At 35.8% G+C, this 18331-nt stretch overlaps 1 protein-coding gene across 1 annotated transcript in view; it reads left to right on the top strand.

Moving 5' to 3' along the window:
* The window catches only part of LOC145687436 (epoxide hydrolase 4-like), a 77324-nt gene that overhangs the window by 36055 nt on the left and 22938 nt on the right, over positions 1–18331 (top strand). The gene's annotated exons all lie outside the window — the stretch shown is intronic.

The following is an 18331-nucleotide window of genomic DNA, read 5'->3' as shown; positions in this document are numbered from 1 at the left end:
CAGGTGACTTCTTGAAAAACACTTGTTTAGGAATGTTCACGGAAGCTTCTCTATATTGCTTATATCAAAGTTTAAATTTGTGATATTGCCAATTCTTGGAATTTGCTTGAAATTAAATACTTTCTAGGAATTACTTCATAGGTCTGTTCGATACAAGTTTCTCTCGCATCCTAGAAATTTTAAATCAACAGAGAAAGAACCGGAACTTCGTTTAGGTCAGGATAGGCTCCATCCGGATGTATGGAAAAAATGTCACCTCAATTAGTGTTTGTTGCGGTGACTTGACAACTTGAACAAATTAAAGAAAATTGGGCAAGTGCTCAAAGGTGAAAATATACCAATCAATATATTTTTGTGTGCGTATATGCTTTGTTTACATCCGTGATGGTAGAAACATGGTTTTAAATTTTGGAAAATGTGTTTTAGTACGATCAAGTACAATTATATTATTAGTTGAACTTTAAAAAAAATACCCTGCTATCATATGAAATAACAATCAATGATTCCTTATGATGGCCTATCGTAATATATTAAATTAAAATATACGTACTGAATAATTTATCTATTCATTAGCAAGTGACCAATATTCCTACTGCGGACTGTTGCGTATAAAGTGATAAAATGCTAGAAATAGTGTGTTTATTAGATACAAATGGAAACAATTGCATGATCACATCTTTAGAGTAAGACGTTCCCTAAAGACAGCGATCTGTCTCTAAAATATGTGAAAGCCTCCTTGCTGGTGTAGTGGCTATCGTATGAGCCTTTGATTCACGTAATCCATGGTTCGATTTCCAGTGGAAGGGCACTGAAGATTTGTTTTCACAATCATCCTCTTTCATTCACCTTCTTCAGGCTAAAGGGTATAATCGTAGGATGTTACACTAAAATTTTTATCTATAAATTATTTGAACAGTATGCATTCGAGGCTTAATTTTATTGGATTTTTCATTATTTTCACCACTCTGAGGCTACTTCAGAAACTTTGTTCTGAATGCGTCAATAGCTGCTTCAGGCAACTCACCATGTATCTTATTTTTCCTGGAGGAGCAAAACGAAATCATTATGTGATAAATTTGGTGAATACGAATTATTAATTTGACATCATTTTTTTACTGATAAAAATTAAGAGTTTCTTATGAGTAGTAACTGGTGTTGTGGTGACGAATGATACGACAATGCGGATTTTTTAACGCAATTCATTAATGGAATCTGGCAAAGAAATTGTTATATACAACTCAGCATTTAGTGACCTTCGATCTTCTAAAGCTATGGTTCCACATATCCGGTACAACAGAAGAATGAAACAATCATTTGCTTGGCAGCTACTACACGAATGAACAATCTTTCATAGTGTAGAAAGAATCGAATGGGGTTTACTAAACAAGTTTATGAGGCGTCATTAAAGTGATGAAGGAATACTTTAGGGGCGTTTAAAAGAAACACAAAGTTCATAAGCAACTTACGTTAGTGGTAGCATTAGGGAGGTACGTTATATCGGAAGTTAGAGAATAAAAGCAACTCAAGTTGGTTAAGTCTCACCGAACGAAATCTTCCTGTTGATTAGAACTGAAGATAGGGTGGCCGCCAAATGACCACAAGGGACCAGACTGTCACCATCCGAAATACAAGCTGGACGATCCGAATCAAATGACCAAATGCCCCGATCAAGCTTTCTCAAAACTATTTGTTTCGACTGTCTCTCTGACGTCACACAGGAAACGAAGATGGTTACCCACTCCATGTCATGCACAGTCAGTTGCCACAAATTGACACAACTGAAGTACACATGTCCTCCTATCGATGACACAGCACCAAGCAGTTACACTTCCTACTGAAGCTGCAAACGTCGTCGGGATCACCAGACTCAAAACAGGAAAAGAGTGACTTCCCAGAATCAAAGTACTTACACATTCAACAATATTATTTTCTAGTTGTGTCAATGTCTATCAGGTTGGTGATCGGATCGAGCACTGATTCGATGTTGGTGCATGACAATGAGAGTTCAGTAGAAACAAACTTATTGAGAAAACATCTGATCTAAACAGAATTATATTTCCGCTAACGCGAGTGAGACTTGGGGATAAGGTAATAGGAAATAGGACCTGTGTTTATTACATTTTGATTACAAATACAAGAACTTCCTTGTAATAGAGCAAACAGAAGATGATTAATTATTTCCTAATTGAAAATATGATGACGGCTGACGATGTCGATGGCTGATGTAAATGACATCTAACAGACGATGAACTTCAACTGCGAAGCCTGCTGGACTCTTGATGGGTGACTGATTAAGCTGAATATAAATATAGTTGCCGGTCCGGACTTCATACCCCGTTACAATAGTTTCGAATCACTTTGAATCATCCAAACAATGACTTGCTGTTTAGTTTCAGATTCCTATAAATAGATTCAGGTTATAGTTCAAGATATAAATAGAGCCGCGGTGATTTTTTTTCTATGGGCCGCTAATAGTTTTGTAGATAAAAAATAAATAAAATGAAATGTTTCTGGACCGTTAAAAAAAGCTCCTCGAAGGGGCCGCGGTCGGCCCCTTCTAATGCTGAAGTCTCACCATGATCGGACTAACTTCCCCCTAAGAAAGTAACGAAACAGAGTAGACATGTCAGTCCCATGGGACCGACGCGATCCGTTGAACGAACCACCTGTCTGTCTAATGGGGCGTACATGGCGCTTAACGTAAGCGCTTTTAGTTGCTGAAAATTTATCTCGAAAATACTAGCGTTATTGCGTTATACTTTCTTCTACGTATAGCAAAGTGTCTCCAGCTTCTGGTATCTAGTGTTATATCCTTTACGCTGTTTTATCAATTTTTCTTGCTCAGTATGAAGAAATTTTGCTTATATATCTAATAGAGTCAATTGGAAAGTTTCTGCCTTGATACAGAAAAAAGTATTTCTGATCCATGAATGTTAGGTCTTAAATGTATTTCCTATGGGGTCTTCTATGTCTATTATTGAGTCGTTCCTTCTCTGTGATTGGAATTGTGAACCAGGATGGATCCATGTGAATAAATAGCGCATCGCCAATTGTGTAATGATTCGGCATCTCGTTCCGAAGGGTTGAACTATTTCCTAAAGCTACGACAACAGATTCAGTTGAAGAGGCCTGACTAACTAGAACGCAGTGTTTTCTTTCTTCATGATAGCGCACAGCGCCACATTGTACATCAGAAATTACAATAACTGCATACATGTAGCTTTAAATTGTTGAGCCAAAATCCTCCTATTCAGTAGATTTAGCACCTTCAGAATATCGTCTATTCCCTACTTTGAAGACACACCTGAAGACGAAGTATTTGCGCATGGAGAAGGCTATTATGAATCCTGTTAATGGTTGGTTACATATCCAGAAAGAGGCCTCTTTTTACAATAGATTAGAGAGACTGCAAAATAATCATATTACACATCTCTAAGATTTTTTAAAATTAGAGTTTTTAATTTCTCTTCCCCTCTCTTATCTTCTAGTGAAGCGACTTTGCTGTTTCCTGCATCCTCAATATGTAGATATTTAATGAATCAAATACATCTTAGTCGACCCTCTCTCCGTTACATCTCTTTCTTCCCTTTTTCTCTACATCATCTCTGAGGATAAATGTTATAAATAGACTGCAGGGGGCGATTTTTAAAAAGTACTACAATATTGTTTCTTATATATATGTTATGAAGTTCAGCTTAATGCATTACACAACAAATCAAGAAACAGAGACCCCGAATCTTTTCAGAGATGCTGCTGTCATGGTGGTGCAAATCTGAGCTTCAATGTCATAGACCTACTATTTAATTCTTTAGTCAAAGTAAATACTGCGCCATAGATTCTCATGCAATTCGTTCTACTTTTTAGTATATCGTGGTCTCATACTCTGCAGGTAGGGATGATATATTTTAAAAGTGAAAATTTGGAACATTATGCTTTCATCTTTAAAATATGTGAGGAAAACCGAGACATATATGAATCCTGAAATTTATTTTCCGGGACACCGGGACATATAGAAACCCTTGTTTTTAAGTTATTGTACATTTTTTATCTTCAAAAGATTGAATAAGAACAAGCGATATAAGAAAAATAGCACATTTTATTCAGAAAAAGTTTGCTACTGCCAAGATTCCGAAGAAAACAAATAGAAAGCATAAGCTGTCATTTGTCCAAGTGAAAATGCCATTGTCATCTTGAAGAGAAAACCATCTAATTAAATATATCTTCTAGCGTCCATAAACGTAACCAACAGCAGCTGGGTAGTAGCCTGCATATCCAAGGTAGAGCTGTTCAGCTCCTTGAAGTCCTTCTTTGGGAGCTGGTCTCTGCTGGGCAGAAACAGCCACAACGGCGAAGAGAGCCAAGAGAAGGATTGCCTACAAAGAGAAAACTTAAATTATGATCAATTGTTTTTAAAATGTGAAAGCCTATCTATAATCACTTCAATATTGCAATTGCTTACTATGCTTTTGATTGGAATTTCACATATCTTTTACAGCATTTTTAGTATAAAATCTACAGTTTAATTGGGTCGCAACTACATAAAATCTTACCGGGAATTGGATTCGTATTTATTCACACCAAAAGTGTGAACGTAACAATATAGCTACAAGATACTTCTTATAAATTAAATAAGATAACTAAGATCTAAAATAATACGCTAAACTGAGAAATTAAATTTGTTTTATGTTGTTTAATACACCAAAACTCAAACTGATTTAAATCTAAATCTAAATCAGTTCTTTCTTACTGACACTAAATGTGTGCTAATTTTATATCTTGAAGTGCAAATCGTGAATATTAAAAGCGTAGAGTTTGGAAACTCGAAAGAGTTTTTCCATGTTTTTCTTTTAGCTGTGTTTTTGTGTTCTATAAAGTACGGTACAGACTAACTGGAAATCACTATTACGTTCACAAAAGGAATGGTAGCTTTACGACTAATTTCACTGATTTTGTTTTAGATGGGTACTGCTCTTTTCACGAACACAACACAACAAATAAGCTTAAGGAAACACTAGCATATAGTATTTTATAACAAAGGAAAGAGAGAAATTGCACTCATTTTACCACTCCCACAAAAGAACTATCTTTCACTACTTTTCAAAAGTATATTTTGATTGCTTTTTTACCCCACTAACATCTTAATATTGCTCTTCGATTGGACTATGCTACTGATAGACTTTTCTTTTTAATGTGTAAGTTGTGTTAATTCAATTTTTAAAACTCGCTTTTCGTAGTCGTAAGTAATACCGAACAGAAATGCAATAAACAAAATATTCTCAACAGAAACTTCTGATTCTTTCTAATATTTGGAGTAAAGTTACATCACGTTCAATTATTAAATATCTACAGTAAATGGCTTGCACTTTTTTCATTTCATTATTTCTTTTTACCATTTCGGGGTTTAGAGGGCCGTAAAACTAAAAGCCATGGGAGGTATGGGGTTTACGGATTGAAGACTGCTATTTTAAAATCACCTTTGGGCGTACACACTTAATTATATAACATCTGATTTCTATAAGTTAAATTAATAAATAGCAATCCATTGTTAAGTGTTTTAGACATATTTACTTGTAATTTAAACTAATTTATGTCTTTAGCAGCAGAAAATTTACATCAAATTGTGAATATTCATGAACAATCATTGTTTTAAAATATTACATTTGGAATTCATAGTCCAAAGTAGAAATAGAGAAGTCTATATTAAACTTTTTCCAACGTCCCAATTGATTTATCTGTAATATTTATTAATCATTGTACGGTAAAAATGCGCAATTAATGAACTATAACGTGAAAATAGATTGTCTTGGATTCGTTTTCAAGACATATATTTGTGCCATCTTCGTTAAAATTCGTCTGCCGTAGCAAGAACAACGTTGAGAATGATGGAATTCAGTCAATGTTTTATTACTCCAATATATTTATTGAATAATGTTTGAAATACCGTAAGTAACCTATATACTTGAAATACAGTACATATTAACATTTTCTCATTCAAAGTCGTGTTTTGACCCTCTTTCGGTACTATATGTATAATAGAAACTGGAAAATTATAACACACAGTAGAATAATTATATATCTTAAGATAAAATTTGCATTACTGTTAAAGTTATGAGAAAATAGATTTTTTGCAAACTATTGACAATAACATCATTATGATAATTTACAAAAAAATGCCGATTAAAAGTAACTAATATTAAAGTGATGTCTCTATACTATCATGAATTTAAGATAAATAAAAACCACTAATTCTCCAGAAAGTATCTCTATTAAAAATCTTTTGGTTCACAATGAGAACATTTCTTAAATCACTAATGTTACCAACCAAAATCGATATATATATATATATATATATATATATATATATATATATATATATATATATATATATATATATATATATATATATATATATATATATATATATATATATATATACGGATATATTCTTTTGTCAACGAACTGGGCAATCAGAATAGATGTAAACCAACGATTACAGAAAACCTCTATTTTAACTGAGTAATTGAGACAAAAGGGTGCCCGTAAAATTGGAAGTTCGTTCAATAGTGAATTGTGTTATGAGCAATACGTATTTAAAATGTGATATTACACTTGACGTACTGTATAATGTAATTGCATCGTATAATATCTAATGTACGTACTTCTGCGTAACAAAACTCCATACTTCTGCGCATTAGAGAGGTGAAAAAATCATAAGTTTCGGTTTCATTCAGATTGAGTTTTGTTCCTTAATAATAAAAGATTTCAACTGCCCTGTTACAACAGCATCCGTTTCCGCGTCTTTTAAAAATCTGATCGAAGTTTTAGCCCAACTGTTTCTTTCCTTCTCCCAACTATTTGCGGTATTGATCAAATTTGGGCGTTCAGTCCGTTGATTAGAGGTCCGTTAAATCGAGAGTTTGAATTAAATCAGTAGAATCGTTCTGAAATTACTGACAAAAACACATGTAGAATCTTAATACCTAATTTTACTGAACGTTGTACAAACATATTGGACCTTAACGTCTTAGATTTTTAAGATGGCGAGTGTTAGTTTGGGTACCTGGTGTACGAATATATGGAATAGTTTTCTTTTCCGGTTGTGAAAGGTTCTTACTGTGGAACCTAAATGTTCCGTAATATAGGGAGTAGTTTTTTGAGAACTAATGAATCTTAGAGGCTAATACTCCTTTGCTTGTAGTTTTAAATTTCAACCACATATTCTTATCGCTCTGTGGACTAGCCAACTGTCGCCAATTTACAAGAATTGTCTACTTAATGAAGGTATAGAAGAAGCATAGGTGTAACTTACCAACAGTTTCATGTTGATGTGAGTAATGCTATAGACTGAACTGTGAATTCAATTTAGTCTCCAACCTGTTGATCTCTTATTTATATGCGCCCTGATATTATAACCTTGGCCTTCGAATATCTATAATTGTTTTCTTTTTGTTTAACAAAGTCATTCTCTTGTTATTTCGTAGGCGAAAGATAGCACTAGACGCAATGACCTTGCTAGTGAATGGAGAGTGAGAATTTCTCTATCTAAAGTTGATCCCGGAACTACGAAGCTGTGTAGTTCCAAATCATCTCTTCAGTGGCGAATTAAATATTGCAATTTCTGTTTAAATTCTTTTGCATGAGTGCATCTACTCCATTGGAAATGAGAATTACATCATACTTATCCAAAATCTCTTCCGTTTGAACAATAAATTTTCCGAAAGATATCGAAAAGGTAACAAAATGGGAAAGAAAATGAAAATGGAATGAAATATTTCAGTTTAATGTCCCACGATTATGCTTGTTAGTCTAAAGGAGACGGATGATTAAGGCAAGAGAATGATAATGGAAGAATTGGTGGAACAGGAATGTGGAAGGAAACGGGAGCATGACTGACACGATGGTATCCACCACAAACTTATTTGGCCGGGGATAGAACCAGAGATCCCTTGCACCAGAGGTCAGCGCCCTCCCGTCCACTCTTGAGCCACCTTACACCCTAAAATGGGAAAGAAATTGTGGGTAATTTTCTCCAATATACCACTACTTAAACAATAATTCTTTGGTGCACTGGCAAAGGAGCTTAAATCCTATAATTATTTTTTCAGGAAACCCAAAAATAAGTCAACGTAAGCCTTTAATACCGACCAAATTTTATGAAATATGCCTTTAGTCTCATTGATCATTATGCCAAACTTATCCTATATTACCAAACCAAAGATTGTGGTTTTTCTGTCAATAATGTGTAGGCCTATTAAACTGAAAAAGACCAAAAAGTGACTTAAGCTCTTCGGACCATGCACCAAAGAATTATTAATATAAAGTTCTAACTCTGTTTCATGTTATTAACATTACAGTTCACTATTACCATATTTATAAATCATATATACACACAAGGCGTCGTTGGCTGTTGCAGGAGATGATGATTTGAGCTACCGTCTCGCTATATAAAACGTGGATTCGAACCATATTAGCTTAACTTGGGGTTCGAATCATATTAGTATCCGCTCGAAATCGAACACAAATCTCTTGAGCCGATTGTGCGTAAGCTATCTACATAACCATGAGGGAGTTCGGTTGCAGGGAGGAGCACATTATATTTGATTATGTGTTAAACAATAATTTAATACGCTAATGAAAAATGTGAAACTCTACTCATATTAGAGAGTATTTTCCTTTCTCCCACCTCCCTATTCCGAGCAAAACCTGAAATAACACTACTGCATACTTATAACTTCAATTGACTCATTTCATGCTTGCTCATTGCTTTTAGTATATGGTCATTAAGTCATCAGAAGAAATGACCCTATAATAAAACGAATGACTCTCTATTTCTCTGGTGGCAAAGAAAGCAAATTTCTTTTTTTCCTTTACTTTTGATAATAGAAAAGTTTAGAGTTTAGAGAAAAGAATTGGGACTTTTATATTTTTATAATTTGTCTTACTCAGAAGTGCAGCTCTAAAATACCTTCAAATAATAATAATAATTTGACGACACCGTCTCTAGCAAGTGCAGGTTATTGGAGGAGTTCTTCAAAGAAATTCCTGACCATAGGGACCTATGAGGATTACTTCTTTGTACATTTTATTGATGATTGTAATGTCGGGTTTGTTTGCAGAGTACCGTTACATCCATTCTGATGTCTCTATTCCAGTATAATTTGTAATTATCGTTTTCAATTTGTTATAGCATGGTTTGAATCAGGGATTAGTTTCATGTTATATGCCAGAAACTAGTAAATGGTTTTGTAACGTTGGTTTCATTTGATTTGATTTTCAGTTTAGTGTCCCTTTTAGCAGCGAGGCTATATGAGACGTGAACCTACTAATTAACGTGGAATCTGAACCATGTGAGCTCTCGCCGGGAATCGAACCCGGGTCTTCCACACCAAAGGCACGTACGTTAACCGCTTAGCCCCAAGGTAGCTCTTTTGTAACGTTGGGTTTTCTTAGATAGTGTGTACGATCATTATGTAGCATGAGTATACTCAATTATTTCTGTGTGTGATGAAAACTTCCCCCACGACTCACTAACCCACCACCCATCATGACTCACGACACACCACCCACCGTGACTCACTCTGATTCACGACCCATCATGAACCACCACCCACTGTGACCCACCCTGACCCACCATGACCCACCACCCACTATGAACCACTCCGATCCACCACCCACCATGAATCACTCTCGCCCACTGTGACCCACTCTGTCCCATCAAAACATCGTCATCAACTCTGACACATGATGCACGGCCTCACCTCTACTGACTAAAGAGTTTACAATTGTAATAAAACCACGTTGTGAAATTACCACTAATCGGAGTTTGAATTTCTATGGTCAATCGCTCAAGAAACCGCTCTGTTACAATAACGGTGGATCTGACCTTTACGATATAAAATGGTAGTGTTTGTCATGGGCCAAATTACGATTAATTTTAATTAAATTATCATGGTATAATTATTTCCTTGTTGAATTATCGATACTTTTCAGTGGAAAAAAGGATGAAATTTGAAAGTCCCAAATCAAGGTAAGTAGACCAATGTAAAGGAGAAAAAAGTGTAAAATTTTTCATATTATGAAGCGTACCGTCCAAACTTAAAATTTTCGTGTGAAGCCTACAGTACAAAGGATGGTTCATGATAAGGGCGATTTCCGCCTATCAATTGAGTTTTATAAAAATTGACACCTGTTATCTACACGATATTCCGCATCAAATGTTGTTTAGATTATGTTGAGATCATTTCCCGTTGTCCCTCTAGAGCGTCCGGAAGTTACCCCTAACTCCAACCTTCGAAAAGCCGACGTAGGTGCGTGAGAAACGGATTTTCATGGAAAGCGCCAACATGATAGCAAAATTCTTAATAATGTTTTGTTCTGCTGATAAAGGCACATAAAATAACCAAATAGCAAGACCGCAGGTTGATTTGTTACATCATGAGAGCTATTTGCTTAAGAAAAAGCGTGTTCTGTCAACCTGTATTTCGCTATCAATATTCGTTTTCGGAGTTGCAGTAACAATAGAGCGGACACTCAGAACAACACCAAAAATTGCCAAACTTTAGTCTGATATGTCTACTTGAACATATGAGAGACTGAGATTGTTCTTGAAGTCCGCTATATATAAAACAAAGTGTTGAGCTTGAAATCGCATGTATGATATGAATCCACAGTAAAGCACAAAAAAATAAATTATGCAAACAATAAACTATCAAAGGAAAATTTGTGAAGACCTTTGTGTTAAATATCGTCCTGAAGAATGCTTGATCGTATTCTGCATCGTCAGTTCACTCATAATCCACTTCACCCTGGGCATCTTCAACGTAATCCTCCTCAGATGCTGGGCCATAGAATGCGGTTGGGTCGTGCGTGCGAAACCCTAGATACCACAAGACCGAAGCTACGTGAGCATAGCAGCCTATCACACTGGCACCGGCCTTACACGGGGAGTACGATTCCAGAATATCAGCAACATCGTACCTTATCCAGAGAGTGCAGGTGCTGGAAGCCGTGTGGCGGGACTGAATTTTAACACGACTAACATAATCCTTTTGCTGATTAAGAAAGAATTCATGGGCGAATCTTTATGTTTGTTTGAGTTGGAAAACGTTGATAGTTAGTTTACGAAGTATTTCTTCGGAAAATACTGGAAAGTTCGATAGATCTGCAGCATCCTACACATCCTACAAACCACTACGCAGGATACAGCATCCGTCCAGCCTGCAACTTCGGCCCAAAAGAAGCAACCAGTCTGTACCGCCACGCTAAACAAAGATAAACCATCAAGCCAAACCTCAACGTCAATCCATAATCAACCAGCAGATCCAACCTCAGCACCGATCAGAGGCAGACCAGAGGGAGGTCACGCTGAACAGTTAAGCAAACAACATTTCATAAAAGGCGACTAAGAATCTAGAGTTTGTTCCAGAAGCAACACAAAAGTGTGTAAAAACCAATAAACGATAACATTTCTCCTGACGAGGACAACTTCTACTCACAACAAGTGCATTATCTACCCAAACAGTTCACAGTTTATTGTAATTCCCGCTCAGGCAAAAGCGCCGATATATATGAAGTTTAATGTCGTAGTCCCAGACAGCTCCAGTTGATGCGCACATCACTTCAATAAGAAGAACTTGAAGCTAGATGCGAACGTGAAATAAGGCAACCAGTCTCGTATGGCAACAAAAATGTGTTGTCGAATCCGCCAATTTCAGAATGAAGAGAATGAAGTCCCTGAAACATATTATGCCTAATACCCAGATTCCATTATTGGGGTTATGTGCGAATTGTTTGTGCATTTTGCAATATATTTAGGCCTCCACTCATACTTGACACCTCCCACGACGAGTACATTGCACGAAGAATGTATGCTCTTCTTCACAAAGAATACGAACTCCAAACAACGCTAACCAAGAAAGGTTGGGATCGCGAGCGGAACGAAAAAAAATGGGCTCCGATGGATGCGGTAGATCTCTTGAATTTTCCTGTATTGTCCGAAGAGATACTGCGTAAACTAACTATAAATTTTCCAACTCAAACAAACATAAAGCTATACTAGGGAGCATGTACACACTGGATTCGCCCATGAATTCTTTCTTAATCAGCAAAAGGATTATGTCAGTCGTGTTAAAAATGCAATCCCGCCACACGGCTTCCAGCACCTGCACTCTCTGGATAAGGTACGATGTTGCTGATATTCTGGAATCGTACTCCCCGTGTAAGGCCGGTGCCAGTGTGATAGGCTGCTGTGCTCACGTAGCTTCGGTCTTGTGGTATCTAGGGTTTCGCACGCACGACCCAACCGCATTCCATGACCCAGCATCTGAGGAGGATTACGTTGAAGATGCCCAGGGTAAAGTGGATGATGAGTGAACTGACGATGCAGAATACGATCAAGCATTCTTCAGAACGATATTTAACACAAAGGTCTTCACAAATTTTCCTTTGATAGTTTGTTTGCATAATTGATTTTTTGTGCCTTACTGTGGATTCATATCATACATGCGATTTCAAGCTCAACACTTTGTTTTATATATAGCGGACTTCAAGAACAATCTGAGTCTCTCGTATGTTCAAGTAGACATATCAGACTAAAGTTTGGCAATTTTTGGTGTTGTTCTGAGTGTCCGCTCTATTGTTACTGCAACTCCGAAAACGAATATTGATAGCGAAATACAGGTTGACCGAACATGCTTTTTCCTAAGCAAATAGCTCTCATGATGTAACAAATCAACCTGCGGTCTTGCTATTTGGTTATTTTATGTGCCTTTATCAGCAGAACAAAACATTATTAAGAATTTTGCTATCATGTTGGCGCTTTCCATGAAAATCCGTTTCTCACGCACCTACGTCGGCTTTTCGAAGGTTGGAGTTAGGGGTAACTTCCGGACGCTCTAGAGGGACAACGGGAAATAATCTCAACATAATCTAAACAACATTTGCTGCGGAATATCGTGTAGATAACAGGTATCATTTTCATAGAACTCCATTGATAGGCAGAAATCGGCCCTTATCATGACCCATACTTTTATGCCTATTTTTCTCACAACTTTGTGGGTTGATTGCCCTGTGCTCTAAACGCTCCGTATAATAAACATAAGCTTCAGCAATTATTATAGTAGAAAGTAATAAGAGTAGTTTACTGAAAGATGATAACAAAATTTGCTATTTTTTAAAAACGCCTATAACGATTTTGCTTATACTTCACCAGCCCCATACAATGGTATAAAGTCGCTTCTGTGAAAAAATCGAGTAGGGATAGTATATTCTTTGGAATGAGTTTTCGAACAATTTGCTCAAATATGGCCCAGGCAATTTTAGTTATATTTCATTAATAACTTGGCAATATCCCATACCGTAATTCATTTGTCCTGAAAAAATGTTAGAGGGATAATTTATTCTTAAGGTGAGTTTTTTTCTGACGATTTTCTCAAAAACAACTCAGGAAAAAAAAAACCTTCAGATCCAAATTCCAAGTCACTGTGTTTGTCACTCTTAATCTCTTGAACCACCCGACCGATCTAAATCAAATTATTGGCGTAGATGCAGTTCTGGCCTGGGAGTGTTTTCAGCTATTCACTTTGACGGTAGAACTTAGCGGAGGGGGAGGAGGGGATTATAAAAAAATAAATAGAATAAAAACTCTTGAACCAAACGACCAATCTCGATCAAATTTTCAACATGAATGACGTTCGTACCTGGGATTGATTTTACCATGTCACTTTGACGGAATAAGGTAAGGGTTGGAAAGGAGGGGGAAATATACAAAAATCAATAAATATAAAAATAGTGACTATGTTCGTGAGTTAATAATTCTTGAACCATCCGATCGATCTCAATCAAATTTTCAACATAGATAAAGTTCGAACCTGGAAAGTTTTTTGTTATTTCATTTTGATGGCAGAACTTAGGGAAGGGGAGGGGAAGAGGGTAAATATATGAAAATGAATTTAACTTAATAACTCTTGAACCACCCGACCGATCTCAATCAAACTTTCAACATAGATAAGGTTCAAACCTGGGATGTTTTCATCGTTTTACTTTGACAGCACAATGTGAGGGAGAGGAAGAGGGGACATATATGTAAAAAATAAATAAATAAAAGTGACTGTCTGTGAATTTATCACGCTTAAACCACCGAACCGATTTTAATCAAATTATCAACGTAGATGAGGTTCGGACCTGGGATGGTTTTTATCATATCCCTTTGACGGTAGAACTCAGGGTAGGAGGAGGGGAGGGGAGAGATATATAAAAATAAATTAAACAATGTACAAAAATAAATATATGAAAATCAATAAAACTTAATAACTCTTGAACCACATGACCGATCTCGATCAAATTTTCAACATGGATAACGTTCGAGCCTGGAAAGTTTTTGACGGTAAAATCTAGGGAATGGAAAGGGGGAGGGGAAGGGGAGATTAATATATAAAAATAAGTAGAACTTAACTTTTGAACCACCCAACCAATCTCAACCAAATTTTCAACATACATGAGATTAGGGTCTGGGATAATTTTTATCGTGCCTTGCCCCGCAACATGGGAAGGAGAGAGGGATATATATAAAAACCACCGGAAATGACCAAAATCAAAGAGCGCTTTAGTAATAAAATCGGAACATATTATTATTTTTCCTTAATTTAACCCAGCGAAATCGGAATGCGTCTTAGATTCGAGAACGTCTTAAATTCGAGTAATTATCGAGAAATTCTTAATTAAAGATATTATTAACGTGTTATTAAAACTACTTTGCTAGCCATAAATATTTTTAATTTTGTATCATATTCGATCATTCAGACAACAATAGTGTCCTGCGCTTGCGCATTACGTGTGGGTTTGCTCGTATGTCATTAATAACCTGACAATATGGTATAACTCATTATAACTCATTTGTACTGAAAATATGCACGAGGTTTAGTTTGTTCTTGGGAGTTTTTTTTTTTTTTTTGATGATTTTCTCAATAACGATTCAGACGATTAGGTCTAATAGCCTGACAATTCATTAAAAAAAGGACGAGGGGCAGTGGCTAAAAGTGAGGGGGGAAGCGAGGGATTCCGTTCTCCCACTTCCACAAAATATCTATGGCGTCCGTCCACTTAAAAAAATTACAACGGGCAGAGATAGGCATGGAGGGCGGCGTGATGTCAACCCCTGACAAGGTTTATATATATATATATATATATATATATATATATATATATATATATATATATATATATATATATATATATATATAATGAGTTTTCTTAAACGAATTTCTTACGCAGTTCAGACCTTTTATTTTATTCGTATTTCATAAGTAAATATTTCATTAATATTTCTATAATGTTGCGTGAGTAACTTTCATGAGTTCATCGGCAAGGGGTAGTTTACTTTTGGGGTGACTTTTTTTTGACAGTTTTGTAAACCAAAAATAAACTAGGGGTAGTTTACTTTTATTAGTGAGTTTTCTCCGAAACCGCCTTATAATTTTGTTCATATTTCACAAGATAATGTTTCATTAATAACTACTGCTTAACATATTTTAGTTTAAGGAATTGGAACGAGAAAGTTTTAGTGCTGTGGCCCGTACATTTTATTCTACAATGAATTATGTAACATTTAAACAATGCTTGGGACTTAAGACTTGGTTTAACTATAATTATCTACGAGACTCGTGAAATTTCTCGGAGTAAGGTGACTCAGTGGTAGAGCACTTACCTCTGGTGCGTGGAGTACCTGATTTGATCTCCGGCCAAGTAAATCTGTGGTGGACAACATTGTGTCTGTGGGTTTTCTCGGGTTGTTCCCGTTTCTTCCTATAAATTCATTCCACCAATTTTTTCAGTCATCATGTACTTGCTTTAATCATCGTCTCTCTTAGCATAAAGGCATAATCGTGGGACGTTAAACTGAAAGAAAATCAAGAATCTACCATACAACAAGCCCAAATGTGTTTATACTTCGTTTATAAAATACAGTCTCAATCGTACAAGTATTTTTTTCGGGTTTGTATTTTTCTTTAGTGAGTGGGTGGTTTCTGTACTACTCTTGCGCTATATTTAATAATCAGTAGTTTGTTCAACTGAGTGTCATTGCAGCAGTTTGTGATCGAAATATCTGTTTTTGGAAAGTTAAATTTATTGAATTATAACACTGTAAGTCTTTTTTTTAAACCATTACACAGTTCCTTTACAGTTTAGAGGGTATAAAATGGTGTTTTTCGTTTTAACCGAATTTTTCGTTATCCCACCACAGCCCGGTCCTGTGGGATCGGTTAACAGAGTTTACTGTATACTATTAGTGTATATATATATATATATATATATATATATATATATATATATATATATATATATATATAGAGAGAGAGAGAGAGAGAGAGAGAGAGAGAGAGAGACAAGGACAGCAATACATTGCCAACTTCGAAATCTTAACCAGCTGCTACAGAGTTTAGACCATAATAGACTTGATGTCAACTAAGAAAACGTAAACATTTTTCTAACGATCTGAAAACAGATGTGGATAGAACAAAGTACTTATATAGTTCGACCAATGGCGGCTCTTGAGAGAAGTCTCATTGGTAATTTTTTTTCGCTTCAAACTAATGATAGAAAACTTACTTAATGTAGTATTTCTTGTATAACAGTATATTAGTTAAGTATTCTTCCCTTAGTTTGAATCGATAATGTGATTTCCGTTAAGAGCTGAAACTGGATCCACCAGATGTGGCTTGACGGCTGAGGCATTGTAATTTCTAAGCCTTAATGCAGAACTTGACTATAATCTATCACAAGCATTGGAAAGCTATTGAAATTTCTTTTCAACCGATCGCCTCAACAACTGAAATTGTTTCGACCCAACACCCTGTTCACCTGATTACCTAACAACTTTTCCGTATATTTTTAGCTTTTGTTTTAAACTCTGTTAACGACCAAATCATCACTGTTGGAGTCTATGTGGCAATTCTATACCGTACTTGTTGAACCAATGGAAATATTCTAAACAAAAATATTTATAAAGAACATTAGAATAGACTGTAAACATAAACTGCGGCTGATGTTACAGGTTGCTGGTTGTAACGTCAAGAGAAGTTTTTTGAAGTGTTAGAGTAGTGTTTGAGTAAAAATAAGATTTTTCTTTTTGGTGCAAGTCAATATTGATGCATCTTTAAAAAATAATATTAAAAAACTGTAAGAGAAGAAGAACAGCTTACGTTTGTAGCTGCACGAGCGCTGCAATAGCATAGCATATGGCAGGGAGCTCCTATTTTTTAACATGGAAAAACATTTTCAACCTCGAGCTCGCTGGTAGCTATGTAGGTAGCGTACAAGCTTTTGGCGCAGGAGATCCGGATTCGATTCCTGGTGCAAACCCATAGATAGCTTATGGATCCCATGATAAGCTGTAAGTCCACGTCATATATAGCCTCAATACTGAAAGAGATGATAAACTCAAATCAAAAATTTTCAAACTGTATCACTCCTATCTTCTCGTATTGTCAGGAAGTGCTTGCAGTTCACCTAACAATCTCCAGTATAATGCTTGCGAATTTCTCCACTTATCTACCTTTGACTCAACGTTTTGTAATACTTTGCGGTTATGTGACGGAGAAGTGGAAAGAAAGAGGAGAATAAACGATTGACAAACACGCTTTCCAAAAACAAATAAATACGAGCGCAATGATATTGATATACTTACGCATTCTTTTTAAAAATAGAAACAACATTGATAAGAAAATAGGATGGAGAAATTTGAAACTAAATGTTAGAAGAAAAACAGTACAGGAAACCATTCAAGTTGCGTTACTTTATGAATTTCAATTATTTCAATGTCACTGACATCAAGTAATTGTAGTAAAAACAGAGTTGTTCTATCAGAGTATTTATCTTTAGTTTCTAATATTTGAGTAACGCAATGGCAATAAACATTTCACATTATTGAAAAGTAGTTCCACTCTTACTGTCTTTAAAACTTTTCGAATAAAGCTACTTTCTGTTTCGTAGCCTGTTCACATAGTCCAGAAAATTGCAATTGCTTGTTACAATATATGGAGTGCTGAACTGCATGATTTTTATTTTTTAAAAAAGCTATGATTTGATTATTTTACAGCAATTTGTAAAACGCAGTCTACTTGCATATATAGACGCTCTTTTTCAAAGTAAAATTAAAATCCATATGTTGTTTTTGCTTGAGGAAACGATAACAAAAAAAAGTCTGATAAAAGAATTTGGGAATGGAAGAAAACCCGGGATCCAAGAACCAACTCACATGGTATAAGATCATATCATGAATCTGTTGTACCAGAGGTTGCTCTACCATAAGAACTTAGAGGCGTTCACAAGGTGG

The sequence above is a fragment of the Thermobia domestica genome, chromosome 1, assembly GCF_964235325.1.
Source record: "Thermobia domestica chromosome 1, izTheDome1.hap1.1, whole genome shotgun sequence".
Lineage (NCBI taxonomy): Eukaryota > Metazoa > Arthropoda > Insecta > Zygentoma > Lepismatidae > Thermobia > Thermobia domestica.
Note: the sequence above shows the minus strand (reverse complement) of the source record. Positions and strands in the feature narration are given on the sequence as shown.